This window comes from Schistocerca cancellata, chromosome 1 (genome assembly GCF_023864275.1).
Source record: "Schistocerca cancellata isolate TAMUIC-IGC-003103 chromosome 1, iqSchCanc2.1, whole genome shotgun sequence".
Classification (NCBI taxonomy): domain Eukaryota; kingdom Metazoa; phylum Arthropoda; class Insecta; order Orthoptera; family Acrididae; genus Schistocerca; species Schistocerca cancellata.
Window position 1 is genome coordinate 480,434,844 of NC_064626.1, and position 15,204 is coordinate 480,450,047.

At 49.1% G+C, this 15,204-nt stretch overlaps 2 non-coding genes across 2 annotated transcripts; both read right to left on the reverse strand.

Annotated features, from left to right (window-relative positions):
• Positions 1-6,123: 6,123 nt before the first annotated feature.
• Trnav-cac (transfer RNA valine (anticodon CAC)) lies at positions 6,124-6,193 on the reverse strand. Its single transcript has one exon. It is a non-coding gene; the product is annotated as a tRNA-Val (tRNA).
• A 326-nt stretch (positions 6,194-6,519) lies between these two features.
• On the reverse strand, positions 6,520-6,591 carry Trnah-gug (transfer RNA histidin (anticodon GUG)). The gene has a single exon. It is a non-coding gene; the product is annotated as a tRNA-His (tRNA).
• Positions 6,592-15,204: the final 8,613 nt, after the last annotated feature.

A 15,204-nucleotide genomic window follows, 5' to 3' on the forward strand; every position in this document is an offset into this window, starting at 1 on the left:
GCCACCTAACTTCCGCTCCTCGAATTGTGAAAGTTATAATGCCCCATTCACCATGCGGGAACTCGAAAACGCGCTTGGCCGATCACGGTCCTCCGCTCCAGGGCCTGATTCTATTCATATTCAGATGCTGAAGAATCTTTCTCCTGCGGGTAAACGTTTTCTTCTTCGTACATACAATCGCATCTGGATTGAGGGACATGTTCCCACATGCTGGCGCGAGTCTATTGTTGTCCCGATTCCTAAGCCGGGGAAGGACAAGCACTTGCCTTCCAGTTATCGACCTATCTCGCTTACCAGCTGTGTCTGTAAAGTGATGGAGCGAATGGTTAACTCTCGATTGGTTTGGCTGCTCGAGTCTCGACGCCTACTTACCAATGTACAATGTGGATTTCGTAGGTGCCGCTCTGCTGTTGACCATCTGGTTACCTTGTCGACATTCATTATGAATAACTTCTTGCGGAAGCGCCCGACCGCGGCTGTGTTCTTTGATTTGGAGAAGGCTTACGACACCTGTTGGAGGGCGGGCATTCTCCGCACCATGCATACATGGGGCCTTCGCGGTCGCCTCCCTCTTTTTATTCGTTCCTTTTTAATGGATCGACAGTTCAGGGTACGTGTGTGTTCTGTCCTGTCCGACACCTTTCGCCAGGAGAATGGGGTGCCACAGGGCTCAGTTTTGAGCGTCGCTCTCTTCGCCATCGCGATCAATCCAATAATGGATTGCCTCCCAGCTGATGTATCAGGCTCCCTTTTCGTGGACGATTTTACCATCTATAGCAGCGCGCAGTGTACACGTGTCTTGGAGCGCTGTCTTCAGCGTTCTCTTGACCGTCTTTACTCCTGGAGTGTCTCCAATGGCTTCCGTTTTTCTGCCGAGAAGACAGTCTGTATTAACTTCTGGCGATACAAATAGTTTCTCCCACCGTCCTTACGACTCGGTCCCGTTGCTCTCCCAATCGTGGAGACAAACAAATTCTTAGGCCTTACATTTGACAGGAAACTTAGCTGGTCTCCACATGTCATATTTGGCCGCCCGTTGTACCCGTTCTTTAAATGTCCTCCGTGTTCTCAGTGGTATGTCGTGGGGAGCGGATCGAACCGTCCTACTTCACCTATATCGGTCGATCGTCCGCTCCAAGCTGGATTATGGGAGCTTCGTATACTCCTCTGCACGGCCATCCATCTTACGCCGCCTCAACTCCATACAACATCGGGGTTTACGACTTGCGATCGGCGCGTTTTATGCTAGTCCCGTCGACAGTCTTCATGCTGACGCTGGTGAGTTGCCGCTCACCTACAGGCGCGATATACTGCTTTGTCGGTATGCCTGTCGGCTACTGGCAATGCCTGACCACCCGTCTTATCGTTCCTTTTGTGATGACTCTCTCGACCGTCAATACGGGTTGTATGTCTGCCTTGCTACCCCCCTGGAGTTCGCTTTCGTCGCCTCCTTCAACACCTTAATTTTTCACTCCCTGCAACCTTTCGAGTGGGCGAGAGCCACACGCCACCTTGGCTCCAGGCTCAGGTCCGCGTTCACCTTGACCTCAGCTCGCTCCCAAAGGAGGTTACCCCCGATTCGGTCTACCACTCCCGTTTTTTGGAACTTCGTTCGAAGTTCATCAACATGAGATTCATTTATACAGATGGCTCTAAGACCAATGACGGGGTCAGGTGTTCCTTTATTGTCGGGGCACAAAGTTTCAAATACTGGCTCCATAGCCATTGTTCGGTCTTCACAGCTGAGCTCTTTGCCCTCTACCAGGCTGTTCTTTACATCTGCCGCCACCGACATTCTGCTTATGTCATCTGCTCCGACTCCCTGAGCGCCATCCAGAGCCTCAGTGATCCGTACCCGGTTCACCCTTTCGTACACCGGATCCAACGCTCTCTTCAGCAGCTGGTAGACGTCGGTTCTCCGGTTAGCTTTATGTGGGTTCCTGGCCATGTCGGTATCCCTGGGAACGAAGCTGCAGATGCCGTGGCCAAGGCTGCGGTCCTCCAGCCTCGGACAGCTTCTTGTTGTGTCCCTTCGTCCGATTTTAGCAGGGTCATTTGTCGGCGCATTTTATCGCTGTGGCATGCCGATTGGGCTGCACTTACAGACAACAAGCTTCGGGCCTTAAAACCTCTTCCTGTGACTTGGACGTCCTCCTCACGCCCTTCTCGGCGGGAGGAGGTAGTTTTGGCCCGATTAAGAATTGGACACTGCCGGTTCAGCCATCGCCATCTGCTGACGGCTGCGCCGGCGCCGTTCTGCCCATGTGGGCACTTGCTGACGGTTCGACACATTTTAATGTCCTGTCCAGATTTTAACACACTGCGCCTAGATCTTAACCTGCCAAGTACTTTCGATGCCCTTTTAGCGGATGACCCACGAGCAGCTGCTCGCGTTCTCCGTTTTATCAATTTGACCAACCTCTCTAAGGATGTTTGATGATGCTCTTTTTTATCCTATGCCTGTCAGTCTGTCTTTTATCGTGTTTTCCGTTTCGTTGCTGTTTTAAACTTGACTCGCGGTGCATTCCTAACATAGTCTGGGCGCTAATGACCGTTGAAGTTGTGCGCCCTAAAACCACAAAAAAAACAGCGGTTCTTTTCGGCCGTTATCGTCCACAATCGGCGCGTACACCAGTCTGCTTGACACATATTCCGTTCCGGATGACGACGGTCAAGGACTATTACCTCAATCGCAGTTATGTCCTAACAGTGGCCACTGACAAGGCGCGCACGTCGCAGCGCCTTTACCAGGCACTCCGGGGCCAGCCCGCACCACATAAATTGGAGGGCAGACGACCGTCAGTCATCTGGCAACATGTTTGGGCTAATATCAACAACCCAGCCCTTCCCACAGAAGTTTCAGCGCTATGGTATCGTGTCGTAAACAATTTAATACCCACTAACCATCGCCTGGCGGCCATCCGTCTACGGCCCTCGGCTGCTTGCGGCCGGTGTGGTGACGTCGACACCAGAGAGCACCGTCTCTTATGCCCTCACGTCGCGGACGTGTGGGACCTTGCACGTGTGCTCTTAGCGCTGATCGGTGGGACGACACCGGACAATGTGTCGATCGACTGGTTCCTTACCCCTGATATTCAGACCAACCCCCGAACGCGACGTAGCGCAATGGTGTGGCTCTTGGGCCACACCATTTTCACGATCTATGACCTTTCCCTCACCAATGCTGTCTCTTTCATGGGCTACCTGTGGAGCCAGCATCGCCTGACGGAATCTGACCACAAATATACCGCTACCTTTGCAAGGTTTCTGAAAGTTGAAATGGTTCATGGTTACCAAAAGGTGTTCTGGGTCGACTAAGGCACCTCGTCCAGGACTTGACTGCGTTTCCCCGGAGCTATGTCACTCGGTCTTTCTCACTACCCTTGACTTGCCTATACCCTCGATTTGACATTGGCCTTCTTGGTATCACTGGAATAGCCTCTTCCATGTAACTAATGATATGACCATTGGTAACGTGGGAATTGTGTGACCTTTGTATGGAAACTTATTGGAAAATTAGAAAACACATAATATATCTCAGAGGATTATTCCTTCGTTACTTCTATGGGCGATGGGATTATCTCGCCAGTTTCGTTTTCATCTGTGTGTGCTGCCATCCCTGGTTTTAATTTTCCTTCATTTCTGTCTTTATATGTTTCTTTACTTTTCGGTTCTCATCAGTTACTTGCTTCACACCTGCAGAGGGAGGTGTGTTTCTGAGTAGTGTGTCGTCGTTCCCTGAGGCATAGCAGTGTGTGCCTCCGTTTTATTTTCGGTTTATGGCACTTAGTCTTGCTACTCACAGCACCCTGCTCTCCGTGCTACGTCGACACTAGAGGATGGCGGCATTTTTTGGAGTGGAAAAGGTCGGGCTGTGGGGGAGGCAGGAGGCCCAAAAAAAAGTGTACTGCTTCGTCACCAAGGCTGCTGGGAGACCTACTTTTAGCGAGTACAAGGACCATTCGGCCCTTTTCCGCCACTACAGGAGGCTGCACGACCCGGAAACGGTTCCCGTTTCGGAGTGTCAGTTTTGCGGCCGACGCGACCCCCGGCTGAAGACGCTGCGTCTACACCGGCGGCTCTGCAATGCAGAGTCCGCAAACCCCGGCGCTGCCAGTCGGGGGAGAGGGAGTATGGGACACGATGCCGTGTCTGGCTCTCTGGGGCACCCAGAGAGGTCAGCCGGCGGGAGGTCACAGGCGAGGGCCCACGAAGTTAGGACAGGCCCTTCGTCCTTAGTGCTGGGCGAAAGCCACAGGCGAAAGCGGCCCGGGAAGTTAGTACCTTAGATAATAGAGGGGCTATGGCCACAGCCCAGTACGGTCCCCGAAGCTAGTAGGACAGACCGGCTGGACTTAGGTTTAACTTACGCGGCGGTCCTGACCCGCAGCAGCGTGGTGGGATCACAGGCTGCCTTGCCCTCACCCTGTGTGAGTGTGCAGGCGTCGGTGACACCCAGGACGGCGGTGGTTGCTACCCCCGCGTCGTGCGTACTGTGTGGGCCCACGCCGAGGTGGTCTGGCATCCCCCTGCCGATACGCTCTGCGACGTCAACCGCGTCGCCACGAGTGCCGAGCGCAAGTTCGGGAGGTGAAGGCAGCACGCTGCCGACGCCTGCCGCCGAACGCGTCGCGCCGGCCAGAGGCGCAGTGTCAGGCAGAGGCCGCGGCTCGCCGCTGCCCGCACCGGTCACTGCGCCCAGTAGCGTACACTGGCCACGTCGTGCGGCTAACGCAGGCGCTTCCCGCCCGCCATCTGTCGGGAGCGTGGGTGCCGGCCTGAGACTGCCGCCCGCATTCGCTACGCCGCCAACAGGTGGCTCTGCGATGCGGGTGGACAGTGGCAGGCAGGCTGCCTCGCTCGCCGCGACTGGTGGTGTTGTCATTCACGGCGCAACCGCGCCGCTGGTTGACGCACCAAAGGCCGCGCGCTTGGCGGATGCACCGGACGGTGTGGTGCTTCTGCGGTCGCAGACGTACACGCGCCGCGTTTCCTCTGCCCTGCCGGCGGCTGCGTCGAGTGACGCCCGTCACTCCGTCCCCGCTCAGGCAGGGAGTGTTGTTACTAGACAAACAGCCTCTGTTCCAGACAACGAGTGACACGTAGTCACCCCACGGAGGGACAGACGCCGTACTGCAGGACGCAGACCACCGCCTCCACACCGACGGCGCATTATACCATACCGCCTAGTCCGCGTAGCAGCGGCCCGGCGCGAGCCAACGCGCCTGGGCGGCCGGTGCGAGCTATACCTCGTGTTTCTGGCGACGGCCGCGCCATCTGTTAGCAGCGCGGCGAACAAAAGTCGCGGTGCACCCGACCCGAGCGCCAGCTACACCGGCCCCAGCTGCTACCACTGTGCCACCTGTCACCGGCGCGGCGATCGAAAGCAGCACTGCGCGGCCCACGCCAGATGGCAGCACGGCACCACCACCGACGCAGACGACGGAGTGGCGCGACGTGAACGGAGGGACTGGAACTGCATCTCCGAGACCTGGCAGCAAGAAGGAGATGCCGACGCCGTAACAACCGTCCCAGTCACAACCGTCCGCCGCAAAACTCCCGTACTCCACCAAACTTGACCAACCCTCCTGTACCCTCCGAACAGGGCGCAACCGAGGCAGCTCGGCCCCCGCCCCCCCTCCCCCAGCCTCGGCCACGGCCGAAGCTCGGCTAACGGAGAGGCAGCGGCGCTGGCTGGCGGCCCTGGAGAGCGTCCACGACCAGCCGGTGCCGGTGCCTAAAACCAGCGCCTTAGACCGCTCGGCCACGTTACCGTTGGACCACGAGCGGCAAAACGTTTCCTTTGTAGTACAAAGATCACTCCGAAATGTGTCTTGGCAATCGCTGTGCCATGTATGTCCACTGCTCTCCCACTGGAAGCGTCTCTTTAGGCCATCCACAACAAGAAAATGCCGTGCCCGCCGTATGGGAGCGACGCCACTTGTCTGTAGTTGTCGTAGTTAAGGAGACAGCAGCACTTGGATTCGAACCCACGCCTACGAAGAGACTGGTGCCTTAAACCAGTGCCTTAGAGCGCTTTTTTTTTCGTTGTTTTTTTCCATGCAGCAGATCCACACATGACGTGGCTCACTGGAGTAGTATGCGACATAGGATGGAAAATACAGTTCACGCCCGGGATCGAACCTGGGTCCTTCTGCGTGTGAAGCAGACGTGATAACCGCTACACTACTTCTTTTTTTTATTTTTGAGCGCTCGGCCACGCTACGTGCGCTGCATTGGGCGCCAGTGTTCCCAGCATATGTAGAAACAGTGCACGTCACAGCTTCCTGTTCTGCTGGCACTGGTTGCTCACCCATCGCACTTCAAACAACTGCCCTTTTCGACTGCAGAGAGCAGCGGACGTTCCGCGCTCTGGGAGGCGACATTACATGTTGGTGATGAAGTGGTAGTACAAACTGCGGCCTGCGGAACAAGAGTGAAAAATCAAGAGAGCACTGTAATTTCGAGTACTGGTGCACTATCTCTATAGCATCGGCAGCAAGGCAAAACTTTCAAAAGTGCCGTGACCAGGATTCGAACCTGGGTTATTGCGGCCACAACGCAATGTCCTAACCAATAGACGATCACGGCCACTTTTTTTTTTTTTTTTTTTTTTTTTTTGCAGAGCACATTGGATTAGCAGTCCAACGCCTTAACCACTTTTTCTTTTTTTCTTTTAGTCGGACGCCTTAACCACTTGTTTTTTTAACCACTTTTTAAAAAAAAGTACGTGCGCTAACCAATTTCGCCACTTTTTTCCAACTGCGTCTTGTTTTATGTTTTGCTTATGATTTTTTAAAGGAGAATAGCTTAGCAGCATGAGGCAGGTGGAGGCAAAACGGGCAGGGGTCAGAGACTAGAGGCCTGGCCGGTATGTCTCCCCCCAGTCCCGATGCTGTGTTGCTTCATTGTAACATTCGTGACTGAGTATGCAAGCTATGCTTTGTGTTCATCCTACTCCTGAACCGATTGATCCTTCATTATGAATAAAAAATTTAGTTCATCTTGAGGCATTAGCAATTAAAGCAATGGATGCTGAACGTGTATATTTGTTTGCTCTTGTTCCAGTTTTTGCTTTGTTTTTGTATTAATTTGTTTGTTTTATTTTAGCTTATTTTTGTTTTTGTTTTTTTCTTGTAAGAGAAGAAACTTCATTGAAGGCAAAAATAAATATTATGGTAAAGCACTATTGGCATAGCCTTGTTGTCTTCTTGATAGGTATAATAATAATAATAAAACAAAGAAGAAAAATCCTCTTCCATGAAAAGAAATGAGACTGCCACACTAATAATAAAATCGTAAAAGAAAAAAACCTTATCTGTAACCTTCAATACTGATTTTTTTTTCCTTAATTTTTTTTGGCTTCTGCCGTGGAATGAACAAAATAGCCTTCTGTATTAGCAGAGTATAATTGATGGTAATATGATGCTGTAAAATTGTAATTTTTTTGTTCTGGTTTTTAGAAACAAGCGTCCATTCGCTTAAAGAAATGATTTGTGTTTATCTCAGTTGCGTGTCAACCAATGCCCAGTCGCTCAAATACTATTTTTAGCATATTGCCGTAGTTCTTCTTGTGATCTTTACATTTCAGGGCTCTATAAAAAGCAAACTTCATGTTCACGTAAAACTCAATGGAATTGTCAGTTCCCAGGTGATTAATTACGTAATTCACATAGTGTCCCATTAACCAGTGGACGGAGTTGTTTTTTGCTGCGGGAAAATAGCGAGTATGAGGCCTGAGGAATGTCACATGGGGAAAATTGTCTACCGAAGACCTCGTAAGAAATGCAAGTTGTTCTCTAATCCAATTACAGATTTGTAGATTCGCACCGCACGTTAATCTGTGCACTAACGTATCGATCAGTTTGCATTTGAGACATAGATTCGTTTAGCTAATGCCGATTGCATGTAGCCTTTCATTAGTGCTGATGGTCCCATTCACTGTTTTATACCACGTTGATTTGACGTCGGATGGAAGACCACGCATATGAATATTTTCCCATATGGCGGCCCAATCAAAATGTGGGTATTTGCTTTCTAATTTGTTTCTCCCCTCCATTTTCTTTCGATGACACAGAATATCGCGGGCCGTGATCCGTCGTGAGTTGATTATGGCACTGCCAAGATAGCTGAGTTCCACGAAATATACTCGAACGTGCTGGAGCCGGTGATTTATTTTTTGCACATTCACCGGTGGCTGTAGACTTGCAGGCCTGACAACTTCAAATAATTTAGTTGTAATGCTGTCAGCGTGGTCGCTAAGGATAGTGGCGGTCCTTTTTATAAAAAGTGCAGACGCTTTATTTCTAATGTCAGCTAAACCTAAACCTCCGTTCCTGGGATCTAAGGTCGCTGTTGTTGCATCTACTCGGAATATTTAACCTCTCCACAGATAACTGGCTATGGTAGACATTATCTGTTTTCCAATCATTTTTGGTAACCGGGAGATCTGCGCTGTAAAGTAACCTTTGGAGAGGAGGCAGTTGTTAATGAAAAGTACCCTCTGAACCTGGTTCATATTACGGGGGAGGTTTTCTCTTGTTGCTCCAAGAGTTTGTCCTGACGTATTTCTCCAATTGATAGCTGCCATTTTCAATGGACAAGGCGTCAGTGTTATTCCCAGTGCTTTGCACTGGGTGACTTTTGTGGCCCAGGCTAATGTGGTGTATTGGAAGCCCCGTAGGTTTAAAAGTTTGCTTTTGTTTGCGTTGACACTTGCTCCGGAGACGCTACAGTACTTCTTAAATAGTATTTCCAATTTCGAAATGTCTTCGGCATTACGCAGTACGACTCCGACATCATCGGCATAGGCGTTTATAACAGTTCGGTGTCCAGATAATGTGAGGCCAGTCAGGCTGACGTGAAAACTGCGGACAAAAGGCTCTAAAGAGAGCACGAAGAGGAGCATTGAGAGGGGGCTTCCTTGAGGCACGCCACGCCTGATCTGCAACTGCTTCGTCCTCTGGCTGTTGACTGATATACAGGCGCTGATTCCTGTTGCGATATTCCGAATCACACTTAAGACGCTCTCATTAAAACCTATTTTCTTCAGTGTGGCGTTAAGGAATCTATGATCCATTCGATCAAAAGCTTTCTGGAAGTCAATAAACATGATAGCACATTTGATGTTGGTCACAGCAGTGATTGCAATTACATCTCTATATTCAGCTATGCTTTCAAAAATACTTCTATTAGGAACACACGACTGGTGTGAGCTTACTATCTTTGTAGCGAGCTGTGAGAGTCTGTTATATATAATTCTGCCGATGATTTTATAATCAGAGTTTAACAGAGAGATAGGACGAAAGGTATTAAGGTTTGTTTTTGTAGTAGTTTTTGGAATGAGTACTATTATGCTCTCTTTAAAAACAGAAGGTATTTGATTTCCCTGAAGTATCTCGTTCGTCATTCGGGTAAACATGTCACCAATCAAAGGCCAGTATCGTATATAAAATTCAACAGGCAAACCATCCGCTCCCGGTGATTTCTTCAAAGGAGACTTGCAGATGGTTCTGTAGAGTTCTTCGTTAGTACACTCGACGAGGTGGTTTTCGTTTTCATCGTCTGATACCTGAGGAGCTATGGAATTAAGGTACTCATTGAAGGACTCCTCACATACCGGACCGACTGAGTATATATCTTCGTAATACTTGTGCACTGCATTAACGATGTCTCTCTGAGTCATGAGTGTCTCGCCATTTTCAGACTGAAGTCCATCGATGAAGGTGCGTCTCCTATTTCTTTCGTGCCGCAGTAGATGGTACAAGGAAGCATGTTCATCCTGCACGACGGTTTTAGCCTTTGATTTTATTTTCAGACACTCCATCTGCTGTCTTTTAATGCTGAGCAATTTGGCCTTGGTTCGCTTGATATCTACCAGACGGATGTTGGAAGTGTCTGCCTGCTCATATAGATTTCTCAGCATGGTGTAATAAAATTCTATGGAGTTTTTCAAGTCTTTCGATCGTTGTGCACCATAATGAATGAGAACTTTTCGCAGTTCAGGCTTTGCCCTGTTGCACCATTAATCTAGTACTGAGACATGCCTGTTTACGGAGCGGAGACACATGGCCCACGCTTCCGTCAACTTTCTTCTAGTCCGTCTTCCTGCATCAGTGACATGTTAAGGTGCCATTGACTTCTGAAACGACGAGTAGCTTGCGCAGTAAGGCTGACGGTAGCAAGCACGGCACTATGATCAGAAAAGTAGACAGGAGTCGTCTCCGCTTTAATGGAGGAGCTGACTAGACTTTGCGATATGTAGAGTCTGTCAATTCTACTTCGTGATTGAGGACCGATATATGTGAAAGCCACAAATGTGGTATACGTTATTTCCCAAGCATCTTTAAGCTGTAAAACAGTGACAAAACGCTTCAGTTCATTGCGGTTATTAAAATTTGGAACCTGGTCTTTTTTATTGATCACACAATTAAAATCACCGCCGGTTATAAGATCCGTTGGGTTTTTCCGCAATAAATAAATGATCTCTTCTTTAAAGAACTGTGCTCTTTCCATTCTATTGGATGTGCCGGAAGGGGCATACAGATCGACAAGAGTAAAACCAAAGACTTTTATACCTATCGCTTTGCCGGAGTCCAATCTTTCAATATCTGTGACAGGGATCCCCTCCCTGACTAAAATTGCTGTCCCTATGTTAGTGTCAATCGAGACATTTAAAATAGACAAATATCCTGGCACTGTAAGGTTAGTGAGTACAACTTCTTGTAGGAAAACAATGTCTGTCCCTGACTCATATAGGTACTCTTTGAGCGCTGCAATTTTAGTCGCCGATGTAATCCTGTTAATATTGATAGTTGCAAGTGTATACGCCTGGGACATTTAGTTTACATAAAAATGTACATAAATGAATAAACAAAAAAATAGTAAAATAATGATAAAAACAGGGAGCGGTGTCGCTTCTAGAAGGGATAAACTACTCCACTTCAACAAGCTCCTACAAGAATAATCTACAGAGAAATACCTATGAGTATGGAAAATACGTGAACCACTGTTTTTGGTTCCTCCGAAAAATAACTAAGACAATAGGACAATCAGAACATAAAGCGGTTCAACGATTTTTTTTTTTTGAAAATTGTGATCCTCAGTTTGGTGGAGTATGCCTAAGTTCTCGGGTTTTAGATTTGCAGAGGGGCTTTCCATCACTGTTTCTTAAAGGTACATCCTTAGGTTTTTCCTTAATAATTTCATACAGGACATGCTTGGCCGTTGCGTCATCTTGTCCAGGTTGTTGTTTGCTTTGGTTACGGGAAGCTTTGAGATTAGGTTGTGGTTTGAGTCTACGTCTTTGGACATCTTGGTTCAACGCGCCGTCCTTCGCGTTGTCTATCTTCACCACCGTTGAGACCGAAGCTGCCTCAACAGTGTCCTGTTTATGACTTCCACTTCCTTGTCCTTCCGGCACTAAACCTAGGGCACTGACGGAATCGGTTGGTTGGGGGTCAGTGAGTTCGTGAATGCGGGTCTGGTCCGTCACTTCATAGGGTTCGGAGTGCGGCTTGTCTGTCGCCGCGACAACCGATACGGCTTCGCCGCCGTGGGCTGTTGGTACCTGTGCGGCAGCCGACAGCGGGTGGGTTGCCTTTGCCGCTGTCGTCACGTCCATACATGTACTGTCTGTTTCCTCTAACACATCCACATCACACTGCTTCTGTTTGCGGGTGGAGGGGGGATTGCGGGAGGACTCGCCGTCCGAGCCGTCATCAGTCGCTTCCAACGGTCGTTTCTTATCCTGAAGATCGCATTCGGGAACAGAAGGGTGACTTGTTATTACTTGCAGAGGGGGGAACTCTGTGTTAGTTATAGCGGGCATCGTAGAAGTACCTGCACCACTGTCATTAGCAGAAGGAGGGGAGTTGCTGCTTGGTAAGACGTCGCTAAGGGTCAGTTTTTGACGCTGTGTTAGATTATTTCGGAGGACAAAAACACGGCGTGTACAATCTTGTCTGAAATGACCTGTCTCGTTACAAATATTACACGTACGCTCCTGTCCAGAATAAACATGTGCTTTATGGCCTGCAACAGATATATGGGACGGAATATTGGCTTTCACCTCCATTTCGACGGACCTAATGCCATTATAACACTGTACCTTGTACAGCTTCGACCATCTTTCGTTATAGATGGATTTAACTTCCCCATATTTAGATAGAGCGTCTTTGATCAACTGATTGTCAACTTCGATAGGAACATTCAAAATCCTCACATTGGTGTACATGATATCAGCTTTTCGTACAGAAACATTACTTTTTGAACCATCTCGATGAACGAATTCAACAGAATTACGCCATTTTGCAAGTAACTTATCGACAGTCACGGAGTTCAGAAATTTAACATAAACACAGTATTTTTCAGCATCTAACTGCGTGGTGTGAACAGAGTCAGAATTGATACACATTACTTCTGTGAGCCAATCATGGATCTCCAGTGCAGTGGGTTGGACCGGCCGGGTTTCCTTCTCGAACGAGAAGACTAACGTATTCTTCCTGACGGTGTCAGACATGGTCTTCAGTGCCGACGAAATTCCGGTAAAAACCGAAATGGCGACGAAGAACGAAACGGAGAACGGACGATAACACTTCACAAACACTTATCAGGACCACCAAACGCAAGAACACTACGAAAATGCGCAGACAGCTGTAGGTAAACACAAAACACCGGCGATAGCGCAAACGTGTGCGGAGCAAACAAGCACGTCCGACCGCGGCGACGGCTAAAGCCAGAAAGCCACTAGACCACACCGGATAACGACGGCAGTGCTCTTCAGCGAACGCAGCAATCATGCACGGTTAACTGACACCTGTAAAAAAAATCCACTCTCTCACGTTATAGAACGGCGTGCTCCGGACGCATTTCGTGGACACGAACGCCAGCAATGATGAGAGTAAAAGGCGCCTACAAATCCTGTCGTTACACCACGCACTGTTCTACGGCAATTCACGAAGCAGAAGCTGTTTTCTTTGCAGGCAATGAGTGCAGCCGTCTTCGACACAGGAAACAATTACACGTTTGGCAGCTGTGGGATTGGAACCCACGCCTCCGAAGAGACTGGTGCCTGAAACTAGCGCCTTACACCGCTCGGCCACGCTACCTACACACCACGCGCGTCACAAGAGCTGCATCCTACCCCACGAGAACACACAGCAGCGGCACAAAAATGAGACGTAAAAACTGGCAACTTTTTTGTTTTTTTGTTTTTTATTTTTTTTATTTTTTTATTTTTATTTTGTCAAGGAAAGGTCCAGTCAGTACACAAAGCAAAACGCCATCCAGCAATGCAGAAATTAAACACGGATGTACACCGTGAAGAAAGGAGTAGCGGTGATCACGCTGAATACACGAGAAAGAAAAGAAAATAATGCAAGGCAATAAGGAGAAACACACCAGGAATCCTGACCAAAGTAAAAGCAATGAAACACAACGAAATGTCCACAAAAAAAAGGGGACACTTTCATGCAACGCCTCTCCTCGGCATCATGATCCCAAACCACTACATGACAGAGTGGTAAACAATAAGAAAAATAAAAAAATAAAGGTAAACAAAATATCCTCGCATAATACCCTATACGAGGCAGTTCCCAAGGGAGAAATGTCTCCCATGTACGTTATATTTTTCGTTTCTGGTACTGAATATACATTCATCGCAAGATGAGGTCTCTTACTATCACGTCATAGTTTTAAGCAAGATAGTGTAATTTTAATTAATTCGACATCGGTAAAAGAGCAAAAGCATGCGCCAAGGTGACATACAAAAAATTTGCAAAAGTCATAGCATAGTCTCTTCGAACACGGTACTTGCCATGTTCAGCCCATAAGTATGTGAGAAAATCCAGACGATCCGTCAGTTTGAGACAAAATAGAGAATGTATTGTACGACCGAGTAACCGGATAGTGGCATTGCGTTTGGCGGTCGGAAACGCCGTACACTGGGGTACGATTGCAGCTGCCACTGTCACCTGCGCTGGAGACACCCTGTTGACGAGGCGCAAAATATCGCGAGCAGTGTCCCACACAGCTCGGAACCGACGGCACACGAAGCGATGTTCAATGGTATCTTCGTCATGGCACTCTTCGCAGGCGGGGGATGGACTCAGATGAATAATGTGCAGTTTAGCATTTGTAGGAATCGTACCATTGACGACCTTATACCACGTCGCTCTAACAGGGGCAGGAAGGACGGGTGTGACGATGTTTCGCCAAACTGTTCGCCAGTCAGTGTGCGGCATGCGGTACTCCCACTTGTTCCTGGCCGGTGATCCCCGCAGAGCACGGATAATGTCGCCGACACGGCCTCCGCTGGAGCCACTATACGCAAGATAGCTGTTGTCAAAATAAAAACGCCGCACGTAATTCAGCGCAAAGGGTATGTGGCTGACAGAGACCGGGGCAACTACAGAAGGTGGCCGATATTGATTGAACAACATGACCGTGGCACTGCTGGTACCTTTCTCTAACACGGCCGTAGTCCGTTTGAGGAGGAGCGCCGCGCATTTGGCGGAAAAATCCACCAGACCAAGTCCCCCATCGGCTGGATTTAAGGTGCAGGTGGCTAAGGAGACTTTGAAAATGTCCCCTTTCCAAAGGAGCCAGTAGACGGCCTGTTTAATAGCGCGGTCTAGGAGCTTAGGTACCGGGAGAACTTGTGCTAAATACCACGCTCTAGCTAAGATGGTAGTATTAATAAGCTGCACGTTATCATAAAGCGCCAAATGGCGGGCCGCATGAATTTTAACGACCGCCCTAATTTTGTGTAAGGTGGGACGCCAATTCAGAGCCTCCATGCGCTGAGGATTATCAGATAAAATAACCCCCAGGACTTTGTGCTGCTGCACAACACTGAACCAATTTCGTCGCACATGGCTCATCCGAGGAGTAAGGGGGAGCAAAACAGTCTTGTGAACATTCACAATGGCTCCCGTCGCCTTCTCAAATTGCCGGAGAACAGAGTACAGGCTATCTACATCTGCCGGCCGACCCAAGAACACCCCAAGATCGTCGGCATAAGCCCGGCAAATAAGACGATCTGCCCCAAGTTGGATCCCCGGACACTCGTTGCAGATAGACCGCAGCAGCGGGTCGAGCGCCAAAGCGTAAAGTGTCATTGACAATGGGCAACCCTGTCTGACCGAGCGAGTCAGACGTATAGGTGGACTGAGGGACCCATTGACGATGACACTCGACGTGGCA